The sequence below is a fragment of the Rutidosis leptorrhynchoides genome, chromosome 2, assembly GCF_046630445.1.
Source record: "Rutidosis leptorrhynchoides isolate AG116_Rl617_1_P2 chromosome 2, CSIRO_AGI_Rlap_v1, whole genome shotgun sequence".
Lineage (NCBI taxonomy): Eukaryota > Viridiplantae > Streptophyta > Magnoliopsida > Asterales > Asteraceae > Rutidosis > Rutidosis leptorrhynchoides.
In genome coordinates this window covers 538,760,501-538,773,833 of record NC_092334.1, presented here as the reverse complement: position 1 = coordinate 538,773,833, position 13,333 = coordinate 538,760,501, and the positions used below count along the sequence as shown (strand labels likewise).

Sequence of the window (13,333 nt, the reverse complement as noted above, 5' to 3'; positions counted from 1 at the left end):
ATTTTTACATAATTTATTTGTTTACCACCTCCGTCTGGACCACCTCCGTCTGGACTTAGAACATTAAAGCTAAATCATGACTTACAATGGTACCACCTCAAATTCAACCTTACAAGCTTGGCAGCTAACCAAGTTATGTCGGCGTCTAATGACTTGTGGCAGTTACCACATGCTGTGAACCAGTAACTCCTTTGATTGGCGGAAACATTCATCCTCCCTTTGACCCTACTGCATGTCCCTATTTTATGAGTATCCAATAAGGCAATAATTTAAAAGTTGTTTTGCAAATACAATTTCACATGGCAAACAAAACCAAATAATAGAGATAAAAGCAACTGATATAGAAATAGCAATTCCATGAGTAAATATATCACATAGAATCAGATTGTACTTTTTAGTATTCATTTGTTGTGTTTGCTTGTGAATCTAGCAGATGTGGTGAAAAGAGCATAAAAGGTACCTCAATTATTTAAGCAGCTAATTCACATTGTTTAGTGATGCAGTATGGTAGATGTGATAAAAAAAAACACATAAAAGGTACCTCATTTGCTTAAGCATGTAACTTACATTGTTTAGAGATGCAGTAGTTGCTGCAACGGGCATGAAATCTTCAGAATTTGGATAAGGTAGGAGGAGGTTGTGGTCTTTATAACTCTCAGAGTCTGCAAGCTGTTCGACTTCATCACGATTTGCATTGTACCCATGCATAAAATGATTACTTGGTTAGATCAAGAAAAGGTTGATTCCATAAATTTAACAAATCAGCCATGGGTAAAGGATAGTACCATGCATGGAGGTCTAAAGCTTCACTGACTGGTGGATTAATCATTATTCCATACGCCCCCCTTGTAGTTAATGAGAGACCTACATAAGGATTTGCATTGTGAGTTGTGGCACAAGCTAAAGTTTGTTGCATCTAGTCGAAAAACTTGGATAAAATGTTTCTTACAGTTAAAGGTAGTGACTTTAAGTTTCATGAAGAAAACCATGGGCTTTGTATCTACCATGCGTGCAAGTGTTGCACCCTCATATGTCTCAAATTCATTCCATAAAGTTAAGAGCAAAAGTTTTTTCCTACACACAGTATAGAGCATACATGCAAGTCAAGTTCGATACAAATTAAAACATGACAACGAGCAACGACAAGTATCTTACTCTTCATCAACGACCACGATATTTCTTTTTGTTGGCTCATCAGGTCCATGGTAAATGGAGGGTAGGCATCTTAGAACAATCGCCCGAATATCTAATGTTAATTGATTGTAGCTGTTAGTGAAGCACTTTATAGATCGGTTAAAAAATGTTGGGGAAATATTGAATTAGTGGGTAAAGAATCAACAACCGGATTGATACTAGAATCGTGAAACACTTTCTTAATAGAGTATTTCGACCCACTTGGTCACGGGTTACACGAAATCACTATTAGGATAAGACTAGTATGAACAATCGTCTTGACCAAAAGATAATTGTTCCTTGCAATTGTAGATTGCATAAATCTGTAAGTTTTGTGTTGAAAGTTTGTTAGACATGTCCAAAAATCTGGAACATTGTGTAAAAAGTCTAACCCTTCATATGAAAATGAATCCATATATTTATAATGGGTCAAAAGGTGTCTTTGAAAAGTCACACCTTTTCATATGAACCCATACAATGCTTGAAAGATAATACCCATGTATTTGTGCTTAAACAAGTCCAAATACATATAAAAACCGTCCTTAAATGTCCTGGAACAACCCCATAACGTTTGGGGTTCAAATGTGCCTTTTGGGTTGAAAAGACACCTTTTCAGCGAACCAGTGTTAAGCCGCGCCGCGGGCCTGAGAGCCGCGCCGCGGGCTAACAAAGAATCACACTTGAAAACAGGCCAAAAAACTCGACCTCAAAACCAAGCTTTAAGCCGCGCCGCGGGGATGAGGCCGCGCCGCGGCCTAACACTACCCAGCAAATCAAATTTCCAGTTTAAGGATTTTCGCGCTTATGGCCTTTTCAAGTCTCGTTTCGCATTCCTTATGTTCCAAATGTTATTTCCAAGCTCACTAACATAACCTCAAACCATTTTACGCTTTACGAACGTGTACTCCACATGTAACATCCCGCCTTTTTCCGTTTACTTTTCCGTTTAACTATTTAAGTTCCGTTATATGTTTATAACACATCCCGTTAATATGCGTTGAATTATCTCGTTTAGGTAATTCCCGCACTCGGTTTAAAGTTGAGGGACCAAACTTGCCAAAGGTTGAAACATTTGACTAGGTCAAAGAGTCAACCCCTTTTCATCCATTCATTTCACCTCCTCTTCCTCTTTTTACTACTTTCAAATCCTCTCAACATTCAAACACAAATTCATCATCTAAATCCGGAATAAGGAGCTAGCAACAAAACAAAATACATATTCGTGATCCTCTCTTCATCCTCTTCGATTTGATACCAACTTCATCACTTTTGGGTAACATTTCTAAAACACTAGATTTCTTTAAATTCGTGTTCTTGACTTAAAAGTATGTTAATTAGTGTCTATGGCTCATTGTGATGTCGTGTATGTAATTTGTATGCTCGATTTGTTGTTTTTGATGTAACTAGTTCATTATGAAAATTGCTTGCTAAATCCTTGATTTTGGATGATCAAATGTCGTTAGATTGTTAAAGTGCATGTTTTAAAAGTGTTAGTAGCATCATTAGCTTCATGTTGATGTATAGGTTGATTAAAGAAACTTCATTAACATGATTATTGTTTTTGTGATGCTTGACTAGGGTTTGATAAGCTTTATATGAACTTTGATGCACCAAATGCTATGAAATATTGTAGATAAGAGTTTGGTTGCAATGTGTGTTTGATTACCTTCGAAACCGCATATCATACATGTAAATTGGTTTCCCGAATCATGAAATGCGTTTTAGAACTTGAAACTTTGATTATGAATGTTTAATACGGTTTTTGGTTGTTGTAAGTGTTGAATTGCTTGATGAAATGTGTCTAGGTGTTTTCCTCGTCAATTTACCTTCCCGATGATATATGATACATGTTCTAAGTGTTTCCGGGTCATAAATTAGGTTAGTTTGATATTTGGTTCGTGCACTTAGGAAATACAGCAAACAGGGCCTGGAAACCGATCAGGACGCCGTCCAGATACTGGGGACGCCGTCCCACCTTTTGAACCTGGACGCCGCCTAGGATATCAGGACGCCGTCCCACCCTTCATTTTGGGACGCCGTCTAGCCATTTGGGACGCCGTCCCATTGTACTAAAACTGGCTGTTTGGGTTGTCATTTGACGAAAAATGTTTGGGATGTTCTAGACCTCCAATTCACTTGCAACTTGTTTTAACATGCTTATATATGAATAACTAGCATAGAAAATTTGTCCGAGACCCGACCCGAACATGTTGACTTTTCCGTTGACTTTGACCCGACCAAGTTTGACTTTTTGTCAAACTTAACCAAATACTTATGCAACCTTTCTAGCATGATTATTTACTTGTAACTTGCATGAAACTTGACTAGTTGATTCACATGTTAATATAATCGAGTCGTAACTAGCCATAGGACTAATTGAACATCTTTGACCCTTCGTGACTATCGTTATTGATACAACCTATTTGTTTAGGTCAAGACTAGCATTGTTCTTTGCACACGTTACTTGTCGAAGTACTTTTTGGTTCGTGCATACAAGGTGAGATCATAGTCCCACTTTTACTCTTTTTGAACTTACTTTTGGGATGAGAAAACATAAACGTTCTTTTAAACTACGTGAACACAAGTACAGGGAAAACAAACATTCTACATACGAGTTTGAACACAAATCCTCAATTCGATTATCATTAGTTACATCAGATGGTGTAAGCGAGAACTTATGTTATATGGCCATATGGGTTTGACAAACCCTCACTTCGGATGGTTCGCTACCGTCTACGGGTGAAATATATTTTCGGGAAACAGTGTATGTTCTAACACTATTATTACGGGGTTCAACGGACGGAATGTTAAGCTTTGATAATTGAGTGCTCGTGAATATTAACTTTTAGAATGTACTATGACTTTATCGATGTTGCAAATCTTGTGGTTCAACTTACTTTTACTCACTTACTTATTTAAACCTATGATTTCACCAACGTTTTCGTTGACAGATTCTCTATGTTTTTCTCAGGTCCTTGAACTTAGGTGATATATGCTTCCGCTCATACTTTTTGATACTTGCATTGGATGTCGAGTATACTTGCATACGTGGAGCGTCTTTTTGACTACTTTTAATCGTGTCGCACGTGTTTCATACAAACTTTAAACATTGTTATGTACTTGTTATGGAAACTACTTTTGTAAACTTTGAAACACCCTTATTTATGAAATGAATGCGACATACTTTTCGGTCAAACTTTGTTATAAAGACTTACGACCATGTAATGGGACCATACGTAGATGACGCCGTCATTTGACGATTTGTCGGGGTCGCTACAAGTGGTATCAGAGATTTGGTTGTAGGGATTTAGAGTTCATTGGTGTCAACCCCGAGTCATAGGGTACATTGGTGAGTCTAGACTACAACCGGCATATAGACTTGACATAGGAATTACTTGACAAATTGTGCATTTATACTCTAACTCTTCTACTCATATCTACTCTTATTCTATCTAAATCTTGCGTTATATAATTTAATTGACACGCCACCTTGACTATATGATGTAATGTCGAATGCACATATGAATTAGGGTAATATAATTCCCGGAAATTATATTACGGTGACTCATATGAACATACCGACATTATGACATAAAGAATTTAAGGCGGGTCAAGGATAATTTTCTCTCTATCTTTATCCCATATCACGGTTAGTATTATTTAGAATACTAACCAACGGTATTCTTTTATTTTGAAGGAACAATGGCTCCTCGCCGTGTACGACGCAATGAAACTCCCGAACAAGCCTTACAACGCATGATAGCCACCGCCGTGGATGCGGCCATGGCCGGTCACTCGTCTAACAACAACAATAACACCAACCACAACAACAATAACCAAGGAGCCGGTAACTCTAGCGAAGGGTGCTCCTACAAAGCTTTCATGGGGTGAAAACCTCACACTTATGATGGAACCGGGGGACCGGTTGTGCTTACTCGTTGGTTTGAGCAAACCGAGGCTGTCTTTAGCATAAGCGGTTGTCGGGATCAAGACAAGGTCAAATACTCCACCCACACTTTCTCCGGAATTGCTCTAACATGGTGGAACACCTATGTTCAATCGGTGGGTACCGATGAAGCTCATGCCCTCTCTTGGGCCGATCTAAGGGAAAAGATGATTGTTGAATATTTTCCGCGCGAAGAAACCCGAAAGCTTGAGGAAGAACTAAGAGCTTTGAAAGCGGTCGGAAACGATCTTAAAGCTTATAATCAACGCTTCACCGAACTATCCTTGATGTGTCCTAATCTTGTTAACCCCGAATCTCAAAGGATTGAGCTCTACATGCTCGGTCTTCCAAAAAGCATCAAACAAGGGGTGATGTCATCCAAACCCACTACTCATCAAGCCGCTATGAACATGGCTCGCCAACTAATTGAAACGGTTGACGAAGTCGTAGTACCGGCTCCTAAGGCCGAGGACAAGTCGGGTGGCAACAAAAGGAAATGGGAAGCCACTCCATCAACCAACTACAACAACAACACCTTCACCAAAAAGCCTTTCAACAACAACGGCAAGAAGGGTTATGTCGGAAACTTACCTTTTTGCAACAAATGCCACAAGAATCATCACGGCGAATGTAACAAGCTAGTTTGTCACCGTTGCCAAGGTGTTGGTCATAGGGCCAACAATTGCACAAGCGCCGCCCCCGTTGCTCGAAAGGGGCCCAATCCTCCAAAAACGGTCACTTGTTACGAATGTGGCCAAACGGGTCATTATAAGAACGAATGCCCGAAAAAGAAAGCCAACCCCAACAACCGAGGCCGAGCCTTTAACATCAACACCGAGGAAGCCCGAGATGACAATGAACTAGTCACGGGTACGTTTCTTCTCAACAACTCTTATGTTACTTGCTTATTCGATTCGGGTGCCGATAAATGTTTTGTGTCTAAGACTTTGGCTCCTACCCTTTGCACTCCACCACACCCTTTAGATACTACTTATTCCATCGAAGTGGCCGACGGAAAACTCTTAAGTGCCGACACATATTACCGGGGGTGTACTTTGAACATTTTGGGTAAGGAATTTGAAATTGACTTGATACCCATGGAATTAGGGAGTTTTGATGTAATAATCGGTATGAATTGGATGGTCAAAAATAAATCTCACATTCTTTGCGATCTTCACGCAATCCGAATTCCTATCGAGAATGGTGAACCATTGATTGTCTATGGCGACAAAAATTGCACCGGACTCAATCTCGTTTCGTGCCTTAAAGTTCGAAAGCTACTTCGCAAGGGTTGTTTCGCGATTCTTGCTCACGTTAAGAAAGTCGAGGCCGACGAAAAGCGCATCGAAGATGTGCCAATTGTTAGTGACTTTTCCGATGTATTTCCCGACGAATTACCAGGTCTTCCACCTCATCGACCGGTTGAATTTCAAATCGATCTTATTCCAGGAGCCGCACCCGTAGCGCGTGCACCTTATAGACTCGCTCCATCCGAATTACAAGAATTACAAAGTCAAATCCAAGAGTTACTTGACCGTGGTTTCATTCAACCTAGCCATTCACCATGGGGCGCTCCGATTTTATTCGTCAAGAAGAAAGACGGATCCCTACGAATGTACATTGATTATCGTGAACTAAACAAATTGACGGTTAAGAACCGATATCCCCTTCCTCGCATCGATGATCTCTTTGATCAACTACAAGGTTCTCGTGTATATTCAAAAATCGATCTCCGTTCGGGTTATCATCAACTAAGGGTTAAGGGGGAAGATGTCTCCAAAACCGCTTTCCGGACTCGTTATGGTAGTTATGAGTTCCTTGTCATGCCTTTCGGTCTCACTAACGCACCGGCGGTGTTCATGGATCTCATGAACCGCGTGTGCAAACCTTACCTCGACAAATTCGTTATCGTGTTCATCGATGATATTTTGATCTATTCTAAAAATGAAGAGGAACACAAAGAACATCTCCGACTCGTGCTCGAGCTCTTGAGAAAAGAGCAACTATATGCCAAGTTCTCCAAGTGTGAATTTTGGTTAAAGGAAGTTCAATTTCTTGGTCATGTTGTAAGTGATCAAAGCATTAAAGTCGATCCCGCAAAAATCGAAGCCATTAGTAAATGGGAGACTCCTACTACTCCTACTCAAATTCGTCAATTCTTGGGTCTCGCCGGATACTATCGTAAATTCATCAAGGATTTCTCCCTAATCGCTCGTCCTTTAACCGCGTTAACTCACAAGGAACGAAAATTCGATTGGACCTCCGAACAAGAAACCGCTTTTCAAATCTTGAAAACTAAGCTAACCACCGCTCCTATCTTGTCACTTCCCGAAGGCAATGATGATTTTGTTGTATATTGTGATGCCTCGAAAAACGGTTATGGGTGTGTACTAATGCAACGAAAGAAAGTCATTGCTTATGCCTCTCGACAACTCAAAGTCCACGAACGAAACTACACGACACATGATCTTGAACTCGGTGCCGTCATCTTTGCACTTAAGTTATGGAGACATCATCTTCTTGGTACCAAGAGTACTATCTTTACCGATCACAAAAGTCTCCAACATATCTTCGATCAAAAGCAACTAAACATGAGACAACGAAGGTGGATTGAGACCTTGAACGATTATAATTGCGAGCTTCGTTACCACCCCGGGAAGGCAAATGTAGTGGCCGATGCCTTAAGTCGAAAGGAAAGAGCGGTGCCTCTTCGTGTTCGAGCTTTGAATATCACCATCCACTCCAACCTTAATAGCCAAATTCGGGTAGCCCAAGATGAAGCTCTTAAGGACAACAACATCGCACGCGAACTTTTAAACATTCTCGTCTCCCGATTCGAAGTTAAGGAGACCGGACTTCGATATTACGCCAGAAAAATTTGGGTGCCTAGATATGGCGATCTACGAAACCTCATCCTAGACGAAGCCCACAAATCGCGATACTCGATTCATCCCGGCGCCAATAAGATGTACCATGACCTTAAAGAAGAATATTGGTGGCCGAACATCAAAAAGGAGGTTGCTAGATACGTCGCCAATTGTTTGACTTGCGCTAAAGTCAAAGCCGAACACCAAAGACCGTCCGGGTTACTTCAACAACCCGAGATCCCGCAATGGAAGTGGGAAAGGATCACGATGGATTTTATCACCAAACTACCGAAAACGTCGGGCGGTTATGATACAATTTGGGTCATTGTTGACCGTCTCACCAAATCCGCGCACTTTCTCGCCATGAAAGAAACCGACAAAATGGAGAAACTTGCACGACTTTACATTAAAGAGATTGTAGCCCGACACGGAGTACCGTTATCGATTATCTCCGACCGAGATGGTTGTTTCGTTTCTAGATTTTGGCGTACGTTACAAGAAGCGTTGGGAACGCGTTTGGACATGAGCACCGCATATCATCCCCAAACCGATGGGCAAAGTGAACGTACAATACAAACCTTAGAGGATATGTTACGAGCCTGCGTTGTTGATTTTGGAAAAGCTTGGGACAATCACTTACCTCTCGCCGAATTCTCTTACAATAATAGTTATCACGCGAGTATTAAGGCCGCACCATTTGAAGCGTTATATGGTGAAAAATGTCGCTCTCCTCTTTGTTGGGCCGAAGTGGGTGACGTGCAAATTTCCGGGCCCGAACTCATTCACGAAACAACCGAAAAGATTCTTCAAATCCGAGATAGGCTTCGGACAGCCCGGAGTCGTCAAAAATGCTATACCGACAAAAGACGCAAGGACTTCGAATTTCAAGTCGGTGACCGCGTCATGTTAAAAGTCGCACCTTGGAAAGGTGTCATCCGTTTTGGGAAACGTGAGAAACTAAATCCGCGGTACGTTGGTCCTTTCGAAATCTTAGAGCGTATCGGAACCGTTGCTTATCGTTTAAACCTTCCGCCTCAACTAAGCTCCGTCCATCCTACTTTTCATGTATCTAACTTGAAGAAGTGTCTCGCCGAGCCCGATATCGTCGTCCCTCTCGAGGAACTTACTATTAATGACAAACTCCATTTTGTGGAGGAACCGGTTGAAATTGTGGACTACGTCGAGAAGGAATTAAAACAAAGCCGGATCCTGATTGTTAAGGTCCGTTGGAACGCCAAAGGGGACCCGAGTTTACTTGGGAAAGAGAAGATCAAATGCGAAAGAAACACCCTCATCTATTCCCGGTCCCGGAAACGTCAGATTCCGAGGAAGAAACAACGACTACTACGCCTACCTAAATTTCGGGACGAAATTTCTTTTAAGGTGTAGGTAATGTAACATCCCGCCTTTTTCCGTTTACTTTTCCGTTTAACTATTTAAGTTCCGTTATATGTTTATAACACATCCCGTTAATATGCGTTGAATTATCTCGTTTAGGTAATTCCCGCACCCGGTTTAAAGTTGAGGGACCAAACTTGCCAAAGGTTGAAACATTTGACTAGGTCAAAGAGTCAACCCCTTTTCATCCATTCATTTCACCTCCTCTTCCTCTTTTTACTACTTTCAAATCCTCTCAACATTCAAACACAAATTCATCATCTAAATCCGGAATAAGGAGCTAGCAACAAAACAAAATACATATTCGTGATCCTCTCTTCATCCTCTTCGATTTGATACCAACTTCATCACTTTTGGGTAACATTTCTAAAACACTAGATTTCTTTAAATTCGTGTTCTTGACTTAAAAGTATGTTAATTAGTGTCTATGGCTCATTGTGATGTCGTGTATGTAATTTGTATGCTCGATTTGTTGTTTTTGGTGTAACTAGTTCATTATGAAAATTGCTTGCTAAATCCTTGATTTTGGATGATCAAATGTCGTTAGATTGTTAAAGTGCATGTTTTAAAAGTGTTACTAGCATCATTAGCTTCATGTTGATGTATAGGTTGATTAAAGAAACTTCATTAACATGATTATTGTTTTTGTGATGCTTGACTAGGGTTTGATAAGCTTTATATGAACTTTGATGCACCAAATGCTATGAAATATTGTAGATAAGAGTTTGGTTGCAATGTGTGTTTGATTACCTTCGAAACCGCATATCATACATGTAAATTGGTTTCCCGAATCATGAAATGCGTTTTAGAACTTGAAACTTTGATTATGAATGTTTAATACGGTTTTTGGTTGTTGTAATTGTTGAATTGCTTGATGAAATGTGTCTAGGTGTTTTCCTCGTCAATTTACCTTCCCGATGATATATGATACATGTTCTAAGTGTTTCCGGGTCATAAATTAGGTTAGTTTGATATTTGGTTCGTGCACTTAGGAAATACAGCAAACAGGGCCTGGAAACCGATCAGGACGCCGTCCAGATACTGGGGACGCCGTCCCACCTTTTGAACCTGGACGCCGCCTAGGATATCAGGACGCCGTCCCACCCTTCATTTTGGGACGCCGTCTAGCCATTTGGGACGCCGTCCCATTGTACTAAAACTGGCTGTTTGGGTTGTCATTTGACGAAAAATGTTTGGGATGTTCTAGACCTCCAATTCACTTGCAACTTGTTTTAACATGCTTATATATGAATAACTAGCATAGAAAATTTGTCCGAGACCCGACCCGAACATGTTGACTTTTCCGTTGACTTTGACCCGACCAAGTTTGACTTTTTGTCAAACTTAACCAAATACTTATGCAACCTTTCTAGCATGATTATTTACTTGTAACTTGTATGAAACTTGACTAGTTGATTCACATGTTAATATAATCGAGTCGTAACGAGCCATAGGACTAATTGAACATCTTTGACCCTTCGTGACTATCGTTATTGATACAACCTATTTGTTTAGGTCAAGACTAGCATTGTTCTTTGCACACGTTACTTGTCGAAGTACTTTTTGGTTCGTGCATACAAGGTGAGATCATAGTCCCACTTTTACTCTTTTTGAACTTACTTTTGGGATGAGAAAACATAAACGTTCTTTTAAACTACGTGAACACAAGTACAGGGAAAACAAACATTCTACATACGAGTTTGAACACAAATCCTCAATTCGATTATCATTAGTTACATCAGATGGTGTAAGCGAGAACTTATGTTATATGGCCATATGGGTTTGACAAACCCTCACTTCGGACAGTTCGCTACCGTCTACGGGTGAAATATATTTTCGGGAAACAGTGTATGTTCTAACACTATTATTACGGGGTTCAACGGACGGAATGTTAAGCTTTGATAATTGAGTGCTCGTGAATATTAACTTTTAGAATGTACTATGACTTTATCGATGTTGCAAATCTTGTGGTTCAACTTACTTTTACTCACTTACTTATTTAAACCTATGATTTCACCAACGTTTTCGTTGACAGATTCTCTATGTTTTTCTCAGGTCCTTGAACTTAGGTGATATATGCTTCCGCTCATACTTTTTGATACTTGCATTGGATGTCGAGTATACTTGCATACGTGGAGCGTCTTTTTGACTACTTTTAATCGTGTCGCACGTGTTTCATACAAACTTTAAACATTGTTATGTACTTGTTATGGAAACTACTTTTGTAAACTTTGAAACACCCTTATTTATGAAATGAATGCGACATACTTTTCGGTCAAACTTTGTTATAAAGACTTACGACCATGTAATGGGACCATACGTAGATGACGCCGTCATTTGACGATTTGTTGGGGTCGCTACACCACACTCCCCAAATCCGTGTAGCGTTTCAATGGTTCGATCACTTTCAACTTAGCAATCCAATCAACTAAAATGACGTTGGATCATGCTAAAATCACAAACAAAAAATAAAGTACAAAGAGAAATAAAAAGTACTTTGCAAGTTGTCTAAGTCAGCGTGTTTGTGTAAATCACTAAACCTGATGAATTCAAATGAACACGGCAGTGGAGGTGGAGTCGGCTCAACTACCTCTTCAACAGGTGTTCGGTTATTCAGTATCCATGAAAATTGGTAAGAGCTGATACGGAATCTATTGTCATTTGCTACGACGCTAGCGTTGGAGATGTAGTATCGCTTATATGGACTTAGTGTCTTGGTAAAAAACGCAGGTTTGAGGAGTAAATAAGAAGTGTCAGCTTTGTTCCCTGTTTTAGAACAGTGGATACAAGGTTAGCCGAGAACATTAACCAAAGATAATTTCATGTAAGAGTTATGAAGTACCTGAGTGTCTGTTACAATGAGCCTTTTGAAGTCTGTTCCAACTTTGCTCTGTTGGAGATGACCGTTCTCCAGCACTTGAATTAACATTGTCCAGTTGCGGTTCATATGAGGGTGAATATCCACGTGTAGTAATGGTCGATTCATTGAGCCTGCGTTTTCAAACACTACATATCATGAAACTTACATGCATAACCTTTCTAACAGTTAATAATCAATACCTAAAACCTAATTTCAGCGAACATGGTTAATGTAAGTGTCACATAAAAAACCTTTTTTTGACTACCTTCATAAACATAAGTTTTACTATAAAACACGTAGTATATATGATACTATAAAAGGAATTTAGTAATAAGATGAGGATAAACCACTAATGATTCTAAACAAATCGAAAATGAAAATCAACCCAGAAAGTTTCAACTTACCTTTTTTTTTTCTTCCTTCAATACCAGTATTTTCTACAATATCCCTAATTGAATTGAATGTACATAAGTTGAAGGCATTATTAACTGAGTAATAGAAATGTCTATGCACGTGCGAGTTGCTGATATGTGTGGACACGTGGGGATGCTGATGATCCATACCTATACCTATAACTCTATAAGGGTTTACACGTGGGTTAAAATTACAAGGGGTATAAACACGTGTATAAGCACTTGACCCTCCTTACTAATGCTGACAGCCAGGATTAAATTACAAACTCATTAAAAAAACAATTAGGGTACAGGTGTAAAGAATCTGGTATTTTTTTGGGCCTTTAAAGTTCAACTTTTTTATAGTGTTTTTTTTGGGGCCTTTAAAGTTCAACTTTTTTTTTAGTGTGAGGATTTGGCCCACATAGCTATGGGCTCAAAATTACTGATAAAATTTGTCAACACTACAAGTTCTTAAACTCAAAAAAACTTTTAAAATTCGTTAATATCACGGGATCTTAAATTCAAAAGGAATTTTTAAATTTTTTCAATACCACGGGCTCTTAAACTCAAAAGTATTTTTAAAATTTGTCAACACCACGAGCTCTTAAATAATTCTTATACTGTTGCTATTTTTTTAGTGTCGCTATTTACATACCATTATGAACTGAAAATTACATTTTTGCACGGTTTTTTA

The 13,333-nt window shown here is 39.6% G+C and overlaps 1 pseudogene; it reads right to left on the bottom strand.

Moving 5' to 3' along the window:
- Window positions 1-74: 74 nt before the first annotated feature.
- On the bottom strand, window positions 75-12,805 carry LOC139889633 (replication protein A 70 kDa DNA-binding subunit B-like; annotated as a pseudogene).
- Between the last annotated feature and the right edge of the window lie 528 nt (window positions 12,806-13,333).